Here is a 22,070-nt window from a genome sequence, read left to right on the forward strand (position 1 = left end):
GTTCCTTGTCAGTGTCTTTTAAACAATTATCATAGTAATAAAGAATCAATGATATGTCAGTGACTAAAATAGTGTTTGAAGAAATGAGGGCAATGTACTAATCAGATCTTCATTACATTGACACTGAAAAGTTATGACCAGATATAGGCCTTGAGCACTTGACTTTTTGTTCTTCCAGTTTGCTTTCTTTAGAAATTTAAGAAAATGTTTTTGTCATTAGATAATATTCCTTGAATCATTTTCAGCTCTATATTTTATGACAGATTTATTCTTTTATTAGTAAGAGTCAAAAGCTGCCCAAAGATTTTGTGAAATGAGGGGCTGGCTAACTTCTAAGTTTGCTTTATCAGACTAATAATACTGTACAGATGTTCCTCTTGGATGAGGAATGTATATGGTATAAAGTTTGGGACAACAGAATACATATAGGATAGAAAGCTGATAATTCTAGCAGCTGTTAATCCTGCTCCAAGAAGAACCTACATGCTTTTTTTTTTTTTTTTTTTTTAATTCTAGGTTATTCTGAAATCATGGACAAAAGTCACGCACTGCTATTCAAATAATGTGTTTTTTATTTTTTTTTTTTTCAGTATATATTTAATTTGAAATTGTCTACAAATAATTTTTGTAAAATACCCTTGAACAGCATCAGTGGCGGGGGCTGATAAGGCAAATGAGTAGGAATGTGATAGGTGCTATATGGAACACTGTAGGAAACTAGACATGGTGTTCTGATAAGTGATTTTGTATTATCTGGATCCCTCCTATTTATTTTTTTTTCCTTTTTATTACGTAATGGACCAGCAAGCAATTATTCTTATAAACTCGGTTATTCCTTTCTCAGGAATGTTTTTGGCAACATTGATCTTGCTTTCTTGGCATATACTAACTGCCATACCTAATGAGCATATCCTTGTGCCATGACTTATATGTAGAGAAAAAGCCATCATCATCAAAGGGTAATTCTCTACCCAATGTACGCAGGAGTTTGTAGTGCAGAAAGAAGTGCACGGATAGAAGCAGAGACTCCTGTTGTGATCTTGAAATGTGGCTGCCATTCTGTCTGACACATCATTTAAAAGTAGATAGAAGGTGATCCTACAGGGTCATCTAATTTATCTTCCTATCTTCTTCTATCTAAATTACCAAACCAATTTTTGATTCATCTCCTTTGAGCAACACCCAACAATACAGATTCTGTCTTCATTTAGCTTGCCCTTTATATTTCCGTCCCCCACCATCCCAGGTGTTGCATTTTATACCTCACCTTTGGCATAACAGGGAATTGAAGGCTGAAAGAGGTCCTTTAGGTCACCTCTGCCCATCTCCATGCATATCATACATTGCAAATTACAGTGCCACTTTACTCGACAACTATGCAACAAATCTGGGCCTGAAAAGACAAAACCATATCTGATCCATTACAAATCTGAGGGGAACAATAATGTTCTCATTGGCAGTAGGATGTTAACAGAATACATTAAAATGCAACCCAACTTTCATTTTTCTTTAGAGAACATAACCTTTTAAATATGCTAATGTGCTACTGTAGCAATATATAGAAAATCTATATTCTTTAAATATAACAATCTATGTTTAAAGTGTGGTCTGTGAACTGGCATGTTGCCCAGGAGAGCAGCTTATAAGTGCTCTTGCAATGACTTTAGTTCACATAGCAAGCAAGTCTTTTTGTGTATTTTCAGGAAATATCCCTGGTGTATACAGGCTGTGCCGGTAAATCATTGCTGATTAATCACAGTTCCCTCACTCCATTCCTTGTCTCTCTCACTGAACTCTTTCTTGATGCTTCTGTATTTACTTCATCAGTGGACTTGGTAGAATGCAGTGTGTATTGCTTTCTTGAACCTATTAAGCAGAAGTGCTTAACAGCAGTGATAATTTACAAGACAGAAGGGAAGGCAGGGAATGGTGACAAGACTTTCTCAGCAAGTGCAATATTAAAACAAGCAAAGGTTTCACCCAGAAGAAAAAAAAAAAAAGTACCACAGCTCCAAATCGGTGCAGACTTGTGTGTCATTTCAGGTCATTTATTTATTTATTTATTTTTATTTTCAGGAGAATCATATGCAGTATTTAACTTAACTTGGAGAGCTTGGGCTTGTTCAGGACTGTGTCTGGACAGTTTTCAAGTATCTCCAAGTATGGAGACTCCACACTCATGAGAGGCACAACTTACATGTGTACGGGCTACACTGTGGATGTATTCTGGAATAGTCCATGCCTCATGAGTCAATTTCCTATTTCTTTACCCATGGTACATGGTTAAAATTAATTTTGGCCCATTCTGCTTTGTCTTCTCAAATTAAAATCTGTGGATACTTTTGGATGGTGTGATGTTAGTTTTGGATATGCTCACTGACCAAAACTAACTCTGCACCATCTGAACTGTTAAGAGCACATCAGGTGGTATAACTGCACCCCCTATTATTACACAGGTTGCAAAGGTACTTTTTGGATCCCGTGCAACTTTGGTAGTTGACCCATATTTAGATCCAATCTGAATATCTAATTTGTTACTTCCATTTTGCTGTTCAGTCTATGTTCTCTTACACAGAAAACCAATTATTTCTGGAAGGACTACTAACAAATGCTTTTTACTGAAAAAAAAAAAAAAACAACAAGCATTCCCATTGTCTCAGGCTCACATATTAAAACTCCTTTGATGTCTTTTATGAAGGAAATTATTAACAACAGTGATGATGTTCTATTTTCAAACTATCACTCTTACACCTAGAAGCATAGGACAAATTGAACAAGTCTCGCAATGTTTTAACAGTATTTGTGATGCTTTTTAAAACAACATTGAGCATCTCAAAGAAGATTGTTCTTGCTGAGGCTTTCTGTGGTCCACACTTCTGATCAATCCCACAGCCACATTTGATCCTGAAAAATCAATCACACTTGTCAGAGTTAAAAACATTCTCTTTGATTTCCTGTCAGCAAGTCGCATCTACCCATGAAACCTTTCCCTCCTTGTTTCCAGTTTGTACTGTTTTCCCCCAAATGAGTCACAATTATCCCTGAATTTTCTCTAGATAACCCTAAGTTTTCCTTTGGTAGCTAGGATGTGCATAGGACTCCATTTCCCAGTGGGGTTGATTTTCATGTTGCTTTGTCATAGCAGTTTGTTCATGAGCTGTGTAAATCTGGAGAGCTTCTTGAGCTTGTGCTGTGTGCTGAGCTGACTGCTCCTGGACCAAGCTGGTATTTGAGGCACACAACTGTTTTAGCCCATTCATTGACATCACCACAGAGGTGATCTGTTTCAGGGCCACGGCCATCTACCAGCTCACAAAGGTTATCTGTCAAGTTGCTTCCTTTATCTGAATCCATAATGAGCAGAAGCCCAAATCTGTTCAGTATTTCACAACACACCCCCAGCCCCCACCACCTTGCACTGCGGAGTTTTTCTGGATTTCCCACTTCCAGGTATCCCATCACCACATCTCCAGGTCCTGATTTGTCTCTCTCAGAGATGCTACTTTCCTTTGATCTAAATCTCTCCCTAGAAATAAGTGTACCCAGGCACTGTACTTTCTGTTCAAATTGGTCATTATCAGTGTTCTCTGCCCTGAGTAATTCTCTCATTTTTCTTAATTGCTCAGCCTGTTTGTTCAGCAGTGCGTTATCATGCCGCAGCGCAGGTATTTCACTGTGAGCCACCTGCAAGTTGTTTTGTGAGCTCTTGATGCATTGCTTTTTCTGTTCTGTAAAACACTGGCCAGATCAAACGCCAGCCACTGCAGGGCCCAGCATTTCTTTTCTCCTTTAGGGTGGTACATGGAAATGTAATTTATCCAGAGTATTTCAGCAACTTTGAGGGTGGGATCCTGGCCGACAACTTTATAATCCCAAGGATCTCCTCCATGATCCAGCATAGCCAATGCTAACAATCCCTTCTCCTCCTGGTTTGGAGAGCTCTCCAACTCCTCCTTTTCCTTCTCCTTTGACTTCTTTGACTTCCCCTGTTGTTAGTCATGACACCTTAGTGCCAGCCTACCCAAGGCTTGAGCTGGGGGTTCCTTGCAGAAGCCAACCTGCACTGCCCAGGGCTGGCTCCCCCCTGTTCAGGTCAGTCACTCAAGACACAACTGAGGCTAAAGGGATTTTCTGAAGCACTACGAGGAAACTGATGGAGCCTATATCATACAACTTTACTATGTGTGTGAACTACTTTCTTATTAAATAATCGTTGATGAATAATAGGTAAAATGCTAGCACCATCTATGATGCTCTAAAAAAAAAAAAAAAAAGGCAATTAAAAAAAAAATCAAAAAAATCTAAATATTTTGCATCAGGAGCCGAACAAAGAAATGCACAAAAAATATGACCTCTATTTTTTTAAATTTTACTAATTATCATATCTTTTTTTATGGTGAATACTAAGTTCATTTTAAAAGTTTCAGCAACTTTTATAAGATTGCATTTTTTACCACAGAGGTGCTCCTCTTGGTGTTTGTTTTGACATCAATGAGTCAGGCAGGGTGGAGTGACTGACAGGTGCCACTTCAGAGCTCTGGTCTGGAGAAAAAAAAAAAAACACCTTGATACCTTGATGGGGAATACTTTTTTTATTTGAAGAGAAATTATTTTTTTTTTTTTTTACACTAAAAACCACTTGTTAACTTCTGATTTTCTAATGTTTCCTGTTATTCCATATAACTATATAACTAAGGACCTTAGGAAACTCCAGCAATGTGCTGAAAATAATGCATTTATAAGAGCTGAGCCTTGCTTTTCTTCTTATTTAGTAAGGTGTTTGTGCAAGTCTCAGGTTTACTCTTTATTAGTGATGTATGGAAGCTGTTTTTAGCTTAAAAGCTCAAGCTTTTAGCTTGAGGTTTATTAACAAACTAACAGCAAAAATTCTTTTATCTTTGCATATCTTTGCATTGGCTCCTCATGCAATGTTACTGTTTAACTAAGCTGGGTAGTAAATGAGTTATTCCTTGATTTGATGAACTAACCAGGCTCACTGCTAAAATAAATGCCTAGCTGCTCAAAGAAATACTTTCCACAATGGAGGAAATACGTCTGTGGGAGTAGTTCCTCAGGGTGTTTTTAGAGCTTTGCTTACATAAGAACATTATATTAGACTTAGTACCTGGATCTTAAGTATTTGAAATTTAGAAATAACTAACTGCATCCTCTGAAAAGTTAATATATATATCAGATACACAGGCTGAATTCATTAAACAGAATTAACTTTCAGATCTGCTGTGCTGCACCGACCACGGTAAGGACTGTGACCAGAGCTTCTGCATTCCTTCATTCTAACCAGTTTCCTCCTTGATCAGTCCCTTGGTATGGTACAGTTGTCACTGCATGCTCTGATGCTGGTGCCTCCTCCAGGTTGGTAAGGCCAAGAGAGATACTTCACCCAGCCTACAACATTTTGACTAGCAAGAAAAGCCACTGTGAACCTGTAACTTCTCCTCTTCCTACTAGAGCAAAGCATGTCCTGGATTTCCTGCTCTGGTAGGCTGCAAAAACCATGGTTTTGGTGAGGACTTTAGCTCAAGTCCACAATAAAGGGGTAGAAAACGGTTTTGCAAGAGGGTTGACTGAGCTAGAATGGATTTGTTAATGATCTCTGAACACTCAAAGAATTTGCTAGAACTTCCTGAAGCTATTTCATTTGTGGAATAAAGACATCCTTTCTCTGACATCTAAGTAAAGTGCAAGGCAAACTCATCTGCATGCAGAGATTTGTTCACTTGTGAATCCCCTAAAGTCCTTCTCTAATAAAACCCAGTCATGTGGCTGTTTGCAGATACCAGCAAACAAAACACATCGCAAGAGACCAAGATTTGGAATTTTGCAACACAATCACGCATAATTTTTCCTCAATTGATTGAGGCAGCTGATTAGTATTGAATAAAACCATTCCCCAATTTGTAATTACACTCTGCTTACGTTATTATCTATTTATGCTGTTGGCCATGCCCTATTGTAATTGTTCACCCCATGGCTAGATGTGGCTTTGTTCTCTCCTTTATGCTATCGTCTCTTTGCAGATGCAGCCTTACAATGAGCTAGTCCTGGGTGCTCCTAGTTCTTGTTTCTGCTCAACATCTTGGAAAACCAAACAAACAAAATCAGCCCTTCTAAACCCCTCAAGGCTGACAGACAAGATGAGTATGAAATTTGCTATGTCCCAGCAGTTGTTCTGTCTACTCAGGAGAAATGCTGTCAGCTTTTCTTTGCAGTTAATTTCTTAAAAATCATCCCCATGAGGCAAGGAGGAGGCATGGAAGCTTTACCAAATAAAAAGCAAAATCCTGTGTTGTCGTCCTTTCCTGGTTTTGTTCTGTTTTACCTGTGGAAAGTAAAAACACCCCAACTCTGAAAGAAGTAGGGAAAAAGAACAGGAGCTGGCTTCTGATCTGCCCCATGCTAGGGAGATCATAACTTTTCTTCGCTTTATGTACTTTATTGAAGCACTTTAGAATATAACATCTGGAACTACAGGGAAGGTACACTGACAAGTATAATAAAGCAATTTTTAATAGGTATTCACTTGACTTTATCAGTTCATGGTTAGGAGAATGCAACAGCATTATCTGACCCTTCTTCTCCAGCCTCTTCCATACCTTCCGTTATTTTGGGATGAGTTTGTGGTGTCTGTGTTGATTTAAAAATTAATTTTAATCCCAGAATTTGAAACCCTTTGTAACTGTGATTGAGGACCTAAAAGTCAGGATGAGCTTCCAGGTGTCCATCTCTTCTCAGCAGATGGCAATGAAACACCACAGTGACCTCCGGGCAGCCCACTGCTGGGATGCCTGTAGCTGGGGGCAGAAAGCACGTCCTGATTGCAGGGAGGCATGTGGATCCTGGCATAAGAGTGAACTGTTGCTCCCGGATTTATGGAACCTGTCTTTGTCTTCATAAAATTCAGCATTTTTTTCTGCCAGAAAATATATTGTGCCATGCTTTTGCCTGCCAAAGCAGAAGTCACAGTGAACACAGAGCCTCCAGCAAGTGAGAAAAGAGTTCTATGCATAAGACAACTGGAATACATTAATAAAGTATAAAAAATTAAACACACAAAAAAAATCTCTTTTGCATAGAGGAAAAAAAAAAGGCAAAAAGAAACTACTAATGTTCATTTTGACCTCAAGAAATGCCTGCTAAAATAGTTTCTTGTTCTATTCATAATTTTCTTAATCAGAGTGATTCTTTGGGAGAGGAATGCTTTTTAAGGAATAGATGAGGGCAAGGAGGCCACAGAGGCACCACAGAGTTTTGTATCTTCCTGCTTATGCAAAATGTTTTTCTGCTATGGATGCTTGTTTTTATCAGAGAACGTCTGGTTCAAACTAGCAAGGCTGCATTGGGCTTCCTAGACTGAAGCATATGCTCAGGTCATTCTTGTCATCATTCCCCATCTCTTCACCCTGTGCTCTCTTTTACACTGCTCCCTGCACCTTACCTTTTCTTCCTGTGTTGAAAACAAGTGGGATGTGACAGGAACCCATCCTTTAGTCTGAGCCACCTTTGTGGGTGTGTTGTTTGAGGCACAGTTTGGAACTCGCTGGAGAGCCTTGCATTTATTCGGTTGTGCTGCCACTTATCTGTTTCTTTCTCTGACTGATGACCTTCCATTATATATGTGATCTCTGTTTTCATTACCAAATGTGGGTCTGTTACATTGTCACATTCGGAGTGATTATACATCTTGACTACACTCTTTCCTGATAACAAGCTTCCCTTGTGAACAGCTTCATCATTACCTTGATTTTCTTTGTTTTTTTTTGTTTTTTTTTGTTTTTTTTTTCTGGCCATCTCAGACTCTTAGCACTTCACTGGCTTTTTGTAAGCAGTGAAGTCAATCTTAATATGACATTCAGACATATTATTTCAGTTTTTCCTATGTATACATCAGTTGCTCAGTAACCTATGTTTTTTCACCAAGATAAAAATATCTCCAATGAAGTAATGGAACAAATTACAATGCACACAGTTTTTTCTTTCTCTGTTTTTGTTTTTTAAATGAATTTGAAAACTTTTTTTTTTTTTTTTTTTTTTTTTTTTACAGTTAAATCTACAATCCTCTTCTTTCCTGATTTCAATCACTGGAGAAAGACTGCTTGTAAATTAGAATCTAGTTCCAGAACTGAACATCTTATTTTTAACCCGTTCCCCCTGCAGGCAGTGCAGATACCCTTCAATTTACAGGGGGCTAGTTTATGACCATGCTGGGCCACCTGGTCTAGGACAGTGATAAATCCAAGTACATTACCTGTGGAAAAAAAAAAAAAAAAGATCCAGGCTACAGAGGGGAGACTGCATCTCTAGAAAACACTGAGAGCCCAGTGACTGCAATATATTTTTCAGTGAGCTGTAAGATCCTGTTTAAAGTCTTAGTGTCCTCATGAAGAGTCACTTCCCAGCACTCCTTTTACAAGGGGCAGAAAGAGCTAAGGAAGCCTACAACCAGGCAATAAACCACACACAGCAAAATCATTTTACTAAATAGTATGTTGTTGGAAAGGACAGTCTCAGAGTGACAGGTATTTGTTGCAAATTCAGGTCTAGCATAGAAAATAGCTTCAAAAAAAAAAAAAAAAGGTGAAAATAGAAGTATCCTTAGCAAGTTAAGGTACTCTCAGTTTTAACTGTAAAGCAAGAAATTTAACAACAACAAACTATTAAGGGGCTTGGAACAGTTGCTCTGAAGCAATGTTTTCAGTCAGCTTTTGTACCATGTAGTGGTCCCCATCTTTCAGAAGCAGGGCGAGGACCAGCTGGCATTTTTCCTTGATTAGGCAGGGTGTGCCTATGGATTTCTGCCTTTACCTCTGGCAGTGCCGGTGCAGAAATTCTCAAATGTATTTCAAGCACATAATTATTCTGGGGAGCCCACTGAGGCTAGAAATGGAAAAGCATAAGGTAGGGAGCACCTGCCAGGCTGACATTAACTGCCCAGCATGCTGCCAGCACCTGGGAGGCTGCAGCTTTGTGGCCAGCTTTGTGGCCACTGCGAGCCCCGGGATGGCCGGTGGGAGCCTGTGCATGTGGATCAGGAAAGGTACAGCCACAGCTGCTGTGTAGAGTAGAAAATGATTTTGAGGCTTACCTTACACAATGTCAGCGTATAAAGTCCATGCTGGGCTGTGACAGGAAACAAATGAGCATTGGCAAGGAGAAGCTTGGTCATGGGATGTCATAGCACTGCATTAAGTGATCAGCATTCATTTTATTCTTGGTGAATGTCCTGGACTTGAATATACATCACTTTATATCCTCCAAGATCCTCCTGGTATCGTAGGGACTTCCTTGAGAGGTGGTGTTTCCCCATAGCTGTAGGCACTGCCCCAGTAGATACTCCAATGTCCAGAGGCACTTTCCTTCCCTTAGGAAGCTTAGCTTAGCTCAGCTTAGCTGAGGCACTTTACACCAGATTTCAACTGGAAGAACTCTATAGATCCAGCTTTCAACAAGTCTGGTTCCTGGTGAGGCAACGGCTGTGCTGATGTGGCTGCTGAAGGGAAAATACCAGGCTGCACAAATCCCTTGCCTCATGTCTGCAGTTGTCTGCGCTTTCAATATCCTGAATTTGTAATTGTTAGGTTACCAAGGACACTCAGGATGTATTTTTTTGTTTCCTGTTCAAGTGATGAAGAAAACTGTGCACATCCAATGATGTCCTGATGTCTTACAGCAGGCACTTGGTGAGGCTCATTTGGAGCTCCCTGTGCAAATCTGGGCATTCAGGTGGGCAAATGAAGATGAATGTAAGTTTTAGCAGGAGCAGGAATAAGGAGCCTAACTTATGGGGGAAGCCTGAAGGAGCTTTTACTTTTGAGCATAACAAAATTATTTTTGTGAGGGAAAACAGCTCCTCACATTAAATAGGAAAGAAACCAGTGTGGCAAGCATAGGAGCAGTGCCTCAGCACTGTGGTACAAGAAGAAACAGGTAGAAAATACCATGCCTGTTTTAAAACAGCCTTCAATAGGGACCGTGACTTGTGTGGATACTGGGGGAGCCTGGCATAACCACCTGGTGTTGGAAGCTTCTCCACAAGGAATGGGACTTGGCAGCTCCATCTTCTCCTACCCTGCACTGCCGAGAGTCACCGGCTGTGTCCTTGAGCAGACATCTGGAGCATTACTCGGGATATTTTAGTTTGTAAGCTGCGACTCCAGAGAGATGCAATTTGGAAGCACTGGTGATAAGGACATTGAACCTCGCAGCTGCAGATTTCTGTTAGACAAGAGCCAAGAAAAAGGGGATGGGAGAGTTCACAAGCAAAGGAATCCTGTTGTGAGAGGAAAGATGCTGTCATATCCTATTTGCTCTTGCATGCCTATTCCTGTTAATGTGTTCCCATTGCCTTCAGAGATCAAAGCAATCATTACAGGGACTGGAGCAGAAAAACACTTAACAAGACTTTATCTATATGCTACTGCTACAACCATGCCTGTGTGACAAAGCCATGTCTGTACGTAAGCACATTTTCAATAACATATTTTGGGAAAACCAAGGCAGATTTCCATATTTCTTCAATGAGAAGGAGTTGTGTGTATCTAGAGGATGGGGGGAATGGGGCAGCAGGACCCAGGGATTGCATGAGACAAGCTGCCCAGCTAAATACTTTTGTGGAAGTGTTATGGGCCATTTGAGTTCCCTGAAAGTGAAAAATCCTAACTAACCCTATTATATACACACATTTCATTGATCCATGCTAGGCTACAGAGAAGCATGTCACAACCTAGCTTGGTAGAGAGCTTTCTAGCTAGACTGGATGACTTGTGGTTAGCTGCCTTATTTACTCACCTTACATAAAGCTTGCTGTGCATGAACTTACACTGTCTTTAGGTCCAGCTTTCTTGCTGGGAGGTTACAGATTCATACCAGGGTACATTACAGTTTGTGGATATGGGCAAACGAGCCTCAGCCTTCACAATTCACAGGCCTGTATAAGCATTCAAGTCTTCTTTAGAGAACAAAAGCTCTTCTGGAGGGAGTGGGCCAGCAGACATTTTGTCAGGTTAATTAATTCCAACAGTGCTGCTAGCGTTGCAGCTGTCAGAAATTACAAAAGGACTAGGGCTGTGTAATCCTAGGGAATCAGTGAAGTATTTTATGGCTTATATAAACCTTTGTAAGAAAAACAAAAAATCAAAGTGGGGGTCTCAAGATGGCTAAATCAAAAAGCTGCTGCTGCCTGAATCTTTCCAATATCTTGGAGGTGTACCTTATGGATATCCTTCTCCCCATAAAAGTTGTACTGAATGTAACGAATTAACTTACAGTACTTATCAGGTTGAGAAAAGTTCATAGAACCCGATTTGAAAATTCACAGTCTTTTTGATGAGATGATACTTAGCATATTTAAGGATGTTAGTGTTAAGTAGCAAAATCCTTTACTGACCTGAGGTGAAAGTTGTTTTAGTAAAGGAGGGGGAAGAGGCAGAAGATGTTGAGTCATGTTCCTCTTGTCAGCCCGTCTGCTTAATTAACATTGAATATTAACTAAATGTTAAGTAATCATCTCAAGTAAGTGATATGGAAATAAGCATGCTTCAGCTAGAAAAAAATCACTGACACATTAATATATTCATATTACATAGTAATGCTGTACTGGCTTCAGGTTTTCAGGTTTCTTTCCTGTCTTTTTCTATTCATACTGACAGAACCTTATTCCTGAACATCAAGTCTGAGCTTATCATTACAACATCTCTAATCCTAATAAATGTCCAGTATATATTCACCCCATGTTATAGAGGAAATTGAGCAGATTTTTTATAGCAATCTGTATGGAAACAAAAAAATTAAGCATCTGGAGAGAAATCCTCCCTGAAAGACCAAAGACCTCTTTCTTCCCTACCTTGTTGATGTTTGCCGTAAGTTTTCAGAAATTACTTTGAACAATTTGACAGGTTCCACATTAGAGGACTTTCTTGGTCATGATAATTTTTCCTCTTAAAGTCATTGTCTTAGGTTAGGTATCCAGAAAAAAAAAAAAAAAAAAGAGCCTTAAAATAAATGTACATTTTTAAAAGTAGGTTCATGGTGTTGCATTATATGTCTAATATATGTACATCTTATAGCCTTTTAGCTACTTCTATGGTAGGTTAACTGAAAGTTGTCTGGAAACTGTAAGGAAACTAAACTGGTTGAGCAGTTCTATTTTTTGATAAATTATCTTTCATTGAACTTTGACATATTTGTTATAAAATTTATTTTGTATTTTAAAATGATCTTGTGCAATTTTTACAAAATATATCTTTGTTGATTTCAGCCCAAACCCTCAGATTACAGGTTCTCTAAATTTTGGATTGTATCTAAGTATCCCAATCAGAAAAAATATTTGCACAATTTTGTGAGGCATAAAGATCAACTCATATAAAAAACTTCTTAAACTTTTGATTAATATTTAAGTTTCAATATTTTAGATGAAATTAAATACATTCATACTTAAATTTCATGCTGTCTTAGAAAAAAATAATTCATAATTCTTTCTTTTTTTTTGGTGGGGGTAAACATTCAGAAGTTATGAGAGCTGTGGAACTGTAGGCTTCAATTTATCCAAAGCCGATTTCCATATCTGAACTGCCAAATCGTATTAAGTGTTCGTATTCTAGATCATTGGAAATATATTGCATGCATGGCCATAGCATCTACAGTCCTGTATTGCATTTTCTGCTTAAACTAGGGCAATTCCAGGGCAGAAGTTAACTCAGTGTGATTGTTCGCCTTACCAAACAATCAATAAAAGCCAAGTTAATGAGGTAAAAAAAGCATTTGGCATTGCAATGTTACAGCCATGCCTTTGACCAAACTGTGCTCTAACAAGTTGTGTTTGTGTGTTGCCAGTAGGCTGCTGAAAAAGTTTGAAGTACCTTTATCCCTCAGTCAGTTCAGAGAGAAATAGGAAAGTAGTCAGACCTTCGCAAGATCAACCATTTGCAGACCAATTAAATTAACTCTCTGCCTGGATACAAGTATCACAGGCTATTGAAAATGTTTCCTCCAATTTCATTTTATTGCATGAAAAATGATGAATTTTCAAAAGGCATTGTTGTCATCAAAAACAACCTGTTCTAATTAGACATACTTCACTTCAAGAATAGTGGTTGTTCATTTGTTTCTGGTGCCATCTGTTTTTACTGCAATAATAGACATTTCTGGGAAATTGAATATGGTAATGTTCCTTTTTTTTTTTTTCTTTTTTTTTTTTTTTCTTTGGTATCTTTTGTGTAACAAGAACTTATTTTAACACCCCTATCATTTAGCATCCTAAAAACAAAACAAAAAGGAGAAAATAAACCTTCTGGAAAAAATATATCTATCTTTCACTGATAACCTAGTCTAAGTAGTTTGACCTTGTTTTGTATTTTGTTTATCCAGTATCTTGTAGCAGCTAAAAATGTCATTAAAAATGTCATTACCCATTTTTATTACTTCTAGAGGCTAAAGGCTCTACAGTCTGCGTACACTTTCAGCTTTCCTCTTTAGACTGATGGGGATCGAACAGCCTGTATAAGAGTGCAATTTAAGAGCAGAAATCTTTTCTGTTTCCACTGCCACCCTGAATATGCATTTGAGCTGTTTCAGCTGAACACCTTAATTTTATTGCAGACTTGCACTTGGTTTATTAAATGGGAAATCTGTATTTGTCCTCCTTATTTAAAGGTATCATAATGCATTGGTACAGCCAATGTAGTACAGCTGAACTGTACTAACTTCTTGTAGATGAGCTGATCAGGTAAATGATTTAACCCTGAAATGTTTCCATTTTCCTTTTGCTCTTTGTGTGGATTTTGTGCTGTCTCCTCTTGCGAGTTCTTTTGAATCTTGATGTCTAGACGACTTTCCATGTTTTTATCATCATTCTAATTCTTACGTTAAAATGGAAACTGAACAAGAAAAAAATGTCATTGGCTTAAGGTGCTTTAGTGTAATAAGTTATGACTGATAACAGAAAAGGGGGCACACTGGTTATTTTGGAAACATTTTCCTATATTCTAATGGTCAAGATGAATAACATAAACTAAATAATTGTCTATGAAAACCAGTCTGATTTTATGTCTATGGCATGGCAAAATGATTATATCTGAAAATTAATGGTTTTAAGATAGGACTCAGCTGGCAGACACTGTGCTGAGCTCAATTAAAGGTTAGCTCAGCCAGGCCCAGGGACTTAAAAAAAATAACTTCTCAGTCCTTGGCTATTTCAGGTCAATGGGTGCAGAATATATTTCCAGATGACTGTTGACTAACAGCCCAATCTAATGTCCTCTTAAGTCAAGGGTATCCCCCAGTCAGGGTAAATATGAACCTGTTTGGACATTACCTGCCTTACTGCAGTTCATAGGAGCTGCATGTTTCCATTACAAGTCACCATCACTTTTACACCTTGCTGTAGGTGCTAACTCCCAGCTAGCATCAGGTCTTTGTTAGAAATTCCATAATATTCTAAATGCATTATACTTCTACCATTAATTTTATCTGCCTGATAAAGAACATTTGAATAAATGTAGTTAAAAACCTGATGACTGCAGAAGGAAAACAAGAAAGGATCATCTTTGTTCCCCTTTGTAACAGTAAAAAAAAATCATTAGTTGACAAGATGAAAATAGACGTAACGGTGCCAAACATCAGGTTCTTTCTTTGCTCAAAGATCCATTAAAGCTTAGTATATGATAGTAACTTTACTCCATTAATGAATTCCTTTGAGGAATATACTTTTATCTCTCATAATAAATGCAGTCATTTACATCTTGGAGTTTAGTGGGGTTTTTATTCATCACAGGCCAGTGTATTTATTTAAAAAAAAAAAAGATCTTGGGATGTTCTGTAGAATTAGAGGCTTCGCTTTATTAGGTTGTTCTTTAAAATGCAAACCAAAATTGCCCATCAGTTTTTTCAAATGTAATGTAGACTTTGAAATCCATGCTGAGACACATAAAAGGCTAGGTTTCAAAGATGATTCCAATAGACATCTGTGGCACCATGTTTTGGTATTTAATCACTTTTACTTAGATTACCAAAAATGCAACAGTCTTACATAAATGTTAGTTGTTTGAAGAACTTTGCCTGTGTACATACACATGGTTGATTCTTTCAAATCATTCTCTAGAAAACAAGATACCTTGTTTCTCTCTAAACTAGTCCAGGATTTCAGATAATTGGAGGTAATGCCTCAGTTCTCAGCTCTATGTTTGGAACCTAATGTGTGGTATTTGAAAGACTCATTGAGTCTGTGTGACTCCTACCTCTAATTCTTGAGGGTCAGAGCCAAGAGAGAGCAGAACTGAGAGCAGCTGTGCTCTGCTCTGAAGGGATCACTATGATTTGTTTTTCTGCATTTTTTTCCTCAAAGAAAGGAATTTTCTGTGTTTTTGTTGTTGTTGTTTGTTTTGTTTTGTTTTTTGTTTGTTTTGGTCCAAGCTTGTCTCTCTTTCTTTCTGTGTCAGAAATCACAAGCAGAGACTTTCATATTCAGGTAAACTCTAGTTTTAGTTTCAATTCATGTGATTGTAAGGATTGACCCTTTAAGGATTTCAATTTAAGCCAATTTTATTTGATTTTTCAAGACAGTTTAGACTGCCTCATCCAAAAAAAAAAAAAAAAAAGTAAATCCCTGATGCTATACTGATATGTCCATGTCTGGAGCCTAACTTTAAGCCAAATAAGATCACTGAAAATTTTAGACAAATCTTCAAAGTATTCTTTTTTTCCACAAACCCTATTTCATCTTCTTTATGCCTTCATGCCCTCTGCTGGATGTGAGCACTCTCATCCAGATGAGATCAGGGACTGAATCCCATGGCAGGTACTCAGCATCTCTGAGTGCCTGGGTTGTTCTGACCCTCTCCCTCATCCTTTCCCCATATGGCAGCATATTTGCTTGGGAGTGCACAAGATTTCCACCTCCCTCTCCTTCCCACCATAAGAGCAGGGCTGTTGCTTTTCTAAACAAATAATGAAAAAACAATTTTTTTTTTCTGGTTGGTAGAACAAGGTTTAGCAAACTCAGGTCACAAGTGAATTCCTCTTGCTGTCAGATACTGCAAAATCCTTTTCTCTTTCAAACACTTTGTAATAACTCGGGACAAATGCAGTCAGTTATATCCCATTCCTAACTTCTTTTTTCTCTGGTATTCAACCTTGGCAGTGACAGGATTTACTAATGCAGATGAACATGTTTTGCATTTTGATCTCAGAGTGACTGACTTCTTAAAAAATCAGTTTTTCAAAGGACAGCACAAATATTATTAACATCATCCTGTAATCTGCCCTGTCTTTTCCATCAGCTTCAACTTCTGACACCAGTGTCTATTAAAAGTAATTACATTACTGTGTAGAGATGTATCTTAAAGAGATGCACGTGATCAAAAATTGCATATCTTTATCCAAAGAAGATCTTGTTACCAAGAGGATGAATTGTTTTAGAGTAATTTCATTTAACTTTTCTATACCTCAGTTTCACAGCTGAAAAATGCGAATGCAGTATCCACTACTTGCTTCATCTAAGCTGGTGTGACACTACTGGTATGCATTTGTATAGTTAGATGTTCTGTTCATTCAAAAGGAAAAAAAAATACCACGGTAGATCTGAAAGTTAGACTTCACTGACTTCACTTTCCTCACACAACTGTGTGAGGAAACACACTCAGTGCACAGCGGATGGTATGAGGGCACTAGAGAAAGTAGACTAAATATGGGATTAAAATCACTATGTCAGGATATCTCCTCTGGTAAAATCCCTTGTTGCTTTTCTACCTTCAGTGAGAAGGTTCTCTTCACTCTATTTTGTCTATTTGAGAAAATCAGTTCAGTGCAGTCTTGCAGCAATTGATAATCTCGCATCTTTGTAGTTAATGAAATGTTCTGGGCTTTGCTTCAGCATAAATTTTCACCAACAGGGAGGAAGAAAGCCAAATAAATAACCCTCCTCAAAGAAAAAATAAAATAAAATCATTTACTGATTGCACTTTTTACATATATACGTTCCTGTTTCTGAACTGTTTCATGAAAGGCCACCCTAAACAACGATGCTGGAGTTTGAGTTGCAATGTAGCTTAAGCACAAACTCCCACAGCAGTGCTGAACATCTCAGGAAGTGCTCAGTGATTCAGTGCACGCAGGAGCCCGTGATGATGATGTTTGTGCAGAGCACAACTAGCATTGTTAATTATTGCTTGGCAAGGCAGAGCTGCTAGCACAAGCCAAGGGGGGTTTCTGGCTTCGACTGCTGATGTGAGCTTGGTGTTGGATGATATTAACTCGCTCTCCCTGATGAAGTTTTTAAGTGGTATTTGTGTCTTTGCTTTGTTTTGTTTTCTCTCTGTCCTCTTTCATGCCTCAAAATTTACTTTTGTCTCTCTGTTAAAGTCTAGTAGTTTCCTGCATCAGGATTGTTTTTTTATCTTCTCCTTGAAATTAATGTATAATTTCTGGGGCTTTATAACAGACCAAGATATTTTTGATAGCTTCTGTTGAACAGATGAGGCAACGCTACTGTAATTTTGCTCACCTTACAGTAAAACATTACAATAAAAATTAATCAGCATAAGTTTGTTATAATCTAGTGGAGAGTGAGATTAACTGTCTATAACATGAATTGTTGGTAGTTTTGTTTTCAGCTTAGGTTTCTGTATTCAAAGGTGAGTGGATGATTTTACTGTCTCTAGGCACTTGAGGAAATCATGACTCAAATTAATAATAAACACAGTCTGATTTCCTAGAAAACAATATCAAAAAGGCTTGGGAATCAGACCACAAAGTAGACAGGTGTTCATTTACCAACTGTTTGGTGTTCAGCTCCGCTGCCTTCTCTCTGCATCGATTTTCTTTCACAATAACATACACATCATCACTGACAAGTCAATTCCAGATAGGAAGCCCTCATTTCCAAGTGTTCAACCTGTGTTCCTCTTGGGCTTCAGAAATGCTTGATAATGCTTGATAGCAGGAATTCAGTTTCTCTCTGAACAACCTGTCTGATTTGCTGATTATTGGGGATGTTTCCTCAATCACCAGGAGGAAAATTAACTTCCTATTTTGAGTTAATACATGATGAAATAAATGTAGGTTAACATTAAATGAGTTGGCTCTATTTTTTCCCATTTTAAGGTTAATCATGAAAATAGTTTTTCCTGCATTGCCAATGACAATGTAAATCCTTTAATATTTTTTAGGACTTTTTTTTTTTTTTCCTGAAGACCTATCTCTAATTTGGAATATTAAAATTATAGTATCCAAATTTTGAATGTGGAAGGGTCACAAGTATGCAGAATTGCATTTTTCTCCTGGTATTGTCAGGTTTATCCTCAGATAAAGATCACCATGTAGCTTCAGATAGACACACAGCAGAAGGATGGGTAGGGAATAAGACTGCCAAGATATCCCCTTTTTAAATCAAAAACTGTGTTTTCTCATAGTATGAAAAAATACTATAGTGTTTCTCAGCAAATCTGTAGAAGAGTGCATTTTTATTAACACACTCCTTCCTTTTGTTAATATTGTAAGATCTTCTCATTCCATTTTTTTTTCTGTTTTACCCTTTAACACAAACTCAGAGAGGCACTGTGGGGAAAGACCACTAAGGAACAGCAGGGTTTGGTTCTGACAGCTGGGGGAAGAGTCATCCACTCCCCACACCATTCACTTGGCCTCTCATCTGGAGCTTTTCAGCAGTGCAAGAACACATTAATCTGAATCAGTGACCACAATGGGCATTTTCTGTCCACTGAGCAGGCTGCTCTCTTCAGTAGCTAGGGCAATTTTTATTATTGTTTCTACACCCCAATTATTTAAGTTGGATTTTCAGTGTTAGAAAGTTATTGTCACACTGAAAGCCCTTAATGAATGTCATTAGGGGACTTTTGAGTGAAAAGACCATCTCAGACCTCCACCTTTTTAAAGGCTGGAAATGCCAAGCACTCCTTCCAGCTCAAGAGAAAGAGCAATCAAACCCCATTCTGAAGGAAAAACAGCTGTGGTTTGCAAGAGTGGGTCAGAGTTAAACACAACATCCCCACAAACCAAGCAGACATTGTTCAAAATTGGCAAGAAGCAATCACACATGGCCTGACCAAAGAAACCCAACTGTCTTATGACAGGTCATGGTGGCTACTTTCTTTAGCCAATATAGCTGAAATCATAAGATGTGTGAGAATATCACCAGTTTTTCTTCTTGATCTTAAATTGATCTTTTGATCTTGAATTGATCTTGATCTTTTCTTCTTGATCTTAAGTGATGTGCTAGAAGCACAAAGAGCACTTGGTGATGCAGTAAGTAGGGAGGATGGGTTTCCTGATACCAAACTTACTGGAACAGTAAAGAAGAGGTATTTGTGAAGGAAAGAGAATTACTTGTACTTATATAACATTGACACTGAAGTTATATAGAAAAATGCCACAATACTTTATGTGTTTTCAGAACTCAGAAGTGATTAGTACAACCACACAACAGGAAAAAATCTTAACTTTCCTGAAGATGGCAGTGCCTCGAAAGAAGGAAATCATACTTATGGATATTTAGGTTTCTCCATATTACGTTTTTTTGAGAGACAAGAAAAATCATCCCAAGCAAACAAGCAAGACTGAGATATCCTGGCAGTGATTTCAGGCCACAGAAAAGAAAAAAAAAAAAATCTGGTCTTTGATTACAATCACAAAAAAAAGTAGAATTTCTCAATTCTGTCTATCAGCTACAAGATGTGACTTCCTCATTTGTCATGATCTGGCCTTCAGTAATGCAGAAAACCATGGCGTTGCAGAGATCTACAGCAGAAATGTTAAAACTGGACTGGATAGACACACAAACAGAAAGGTTCATCTGCGAAAACACCAGAAGAAACAGGTTTAAAAGATGGGTATGTACCAATAAACCTTGCCCTCTGTGTCACATACCGGTGACCTTGTCCAGTTTTGTTTCACACATTTTTGTCCTTGTGAATATGTGAATACAAAAAAAACAGTGTTTGGATTAAATTATGAATTACCTTCCCTCTCATTATTTTTGCAATGAATTTGTTACATCATTTTCCTATGGCATCTAATGATTGATTGAGTGATTGATTTGTGTGTGTGTGTGTATTAATAGTATAATTCTGTTTGGCCAGGTATCAATAACATTGGCTCATCTGGGGTCAGATTGTTATTTCTTCATCTTTCATTTTTACTATAAACTCCATCTTGCATCTGGAAAACTTTCATGACAGAATTTAGTTTAATCTCTAGGAAAAAATTCTGCTTGTCTCCAGTGCAAAATCTGACAAAATCTAAAACTGCTTTGCTTTTCCAAAATAGAAATTGTTCAATATCAGTGCCAGCAAAACAGATTCCTGATGGCAATCTGGAGCTGCCTGGGAACCAATATTCCTCCAGCAACAAAACAACCCCTAATGTCCCAAGCCATCAACGCTAGAGGTGTCTGAGAAGCCAGCTTTCACTCCAGGTAGCCCTACGGTACTGTGACTCCCACAGGAGCATCTGCAAAAGGTAAAAGCCAAAGGTGGTAGCCCTGAGTGTATTCCCCTCATATCTGTATTTACTTCAGAAGAAATAAATAGATACTGAAGTGTTGCTGGCGCGAGTGAAGATCTGCTAGCTAGCTAGCTGATGCAGACCAGTGTGCTCCAGTGGGAACCAGAGCCCTTAATCAGGGTAAAAAATCTGTATGTTCAGGAAATTTTGGCACAGCCAGGAAGGAGACAAGGAGTTACAAAAAAAACCCACAGCACTGTCAGCAGGTGGCTTTCATTCCAGACAGGCTGCAGTAGAGACTAGGAGCAAATTAATACAATGGGAATATAATCCTTTCAGAAGCCATCTTTATCCTTGTTTAATCTTTTTTCAAACTGCCACTGATACAAAAACATCTCTGTGTGTGTGCTGGAAGTGAGAGGAAGTGCTTTTAGCCTAGAACCACAGCTCAGAGCAATATTTGACTTGAAGAGAGCAGGGGAGTTGCGTGAAGAGCTGAGAAAGCTGTTGCAAACTGTTCTTACCTGGCAGACAACTGAGGAAAGCAGAGCTCTCAAAGCACGTAACCTTTCTGTTGGTTTATGGGGGAATCTCAGGCCCTTGATGAGCTGGAACAGCTCTGTGAGGTTCAGGTAACTACTCTGAGTATCTAAAGACCTGGCAGAGCTGATGAAATGAAATGTCATAGAGGGTTGTATGCCTTTCCTCTTTAGCCCCAAAGGTTTATTACACAGAGAGGTGTGGATTGTAGCTCTTGGTGAAGGGCAAAAACCATCCTGGAAAATTAAAATGTCCCACAAGTAGAGAGTCAGAAGAAAATTGAATCAAATAGCAGTGACTGAGGAGGGATATTTGTTAAATGCAAAACCTTTCCAGAGATACTGTGCCCTGGAGGAGCAGCCACATGCATTAACCACATGAGCTCTACATGTGACCACAGGCCAGTGATTTTTTATGGAGATGAAAATTTTACTGCATCCAGTTCAAAGTCTTCTGTTGGCTTCAGTAGGACCATTATTGCATATGAAGTTGTTGCAGGCATCCTATGCAAAGAAAATAATTTACATCTGATTTTAATTATGGCAGTTTAATACTTCTGAAGAGCTGAACCAAACAAGCTAAAAAAGAGAGAAACACTGCAGAAATAAAAGATGCCAGTGAAAGCAGCTGTTAAAGCCAGAGAGAGCTCTGGCGAGGTGGGGGCTTAGTGCTCTTGGCTAAGACGCACACCCTGTGAACAAAGTTTCAGCGATGTGAAGCATTCATCCCAGAACATTTTACAGTGTATTATAAGTCAAATCAATACTTAGAGCTAAACAATGGTGTCATTATTGAAAGAGTGGCCCAGGACCGGGTGCCTTACTCCAAGGGAGAGTTCCTGCCTCTGAATCTTGTCTTCAGCTCAAGGTCAACAGCATCACTACACTTATTAAGTAAAGCTTGAGTGTCAGAACAGGCATCAGCATTTTCTGATGGCCAATTTTGACTCTTCATTGTTTAACTTGTTCACAGTTCTGCAGTGATAATTCTGGGGTACCTCATTCTTCCCAAGAGAGTGGAAAGAGGAGGGAGCTGTGGCAGTGGGGTCCAGCAGAAGA

At 38.5% G+C, this 22,070-nt stretch overlaps 1 long non-coding RNA gene across 1 annotated transcript in view; it reads left to right on the plus strand.

Annotated features, from left to right (window-relative positions):
- The window catches only part of LOC137859673 (uncharacterized), a 39,635-nt gene extending 33,099 nt beyond the window's left edge, over positions 1 to 6,536 (plus strand). The window contains exon 3 of the long non-coding RNA XR_011098455.1: positions 5,234 to 6,536. This is a non-coding gene — a long non-coding RNA (uncharacterized lncRNA). The remainder of the gene's footprint in view (positions 1 to 5,233) is intronic.
- The last annotated feature ends 15,534 nt before the right edge of the window (positions 6,537 to 22,070 follow it).

Source organism: Anas acuta, chromosome 7, assembly GCF_963932015.1.
Source record: "Anas acuta chromosome 7, bAnaAcu1.1, whole genome shotgun sequence".
NCBI classification, from domain to species: Eukaryota; Metazoa; Chordata; class Aves; order Anseriformes; family Anatidae; genus Anas; species Anas acuta.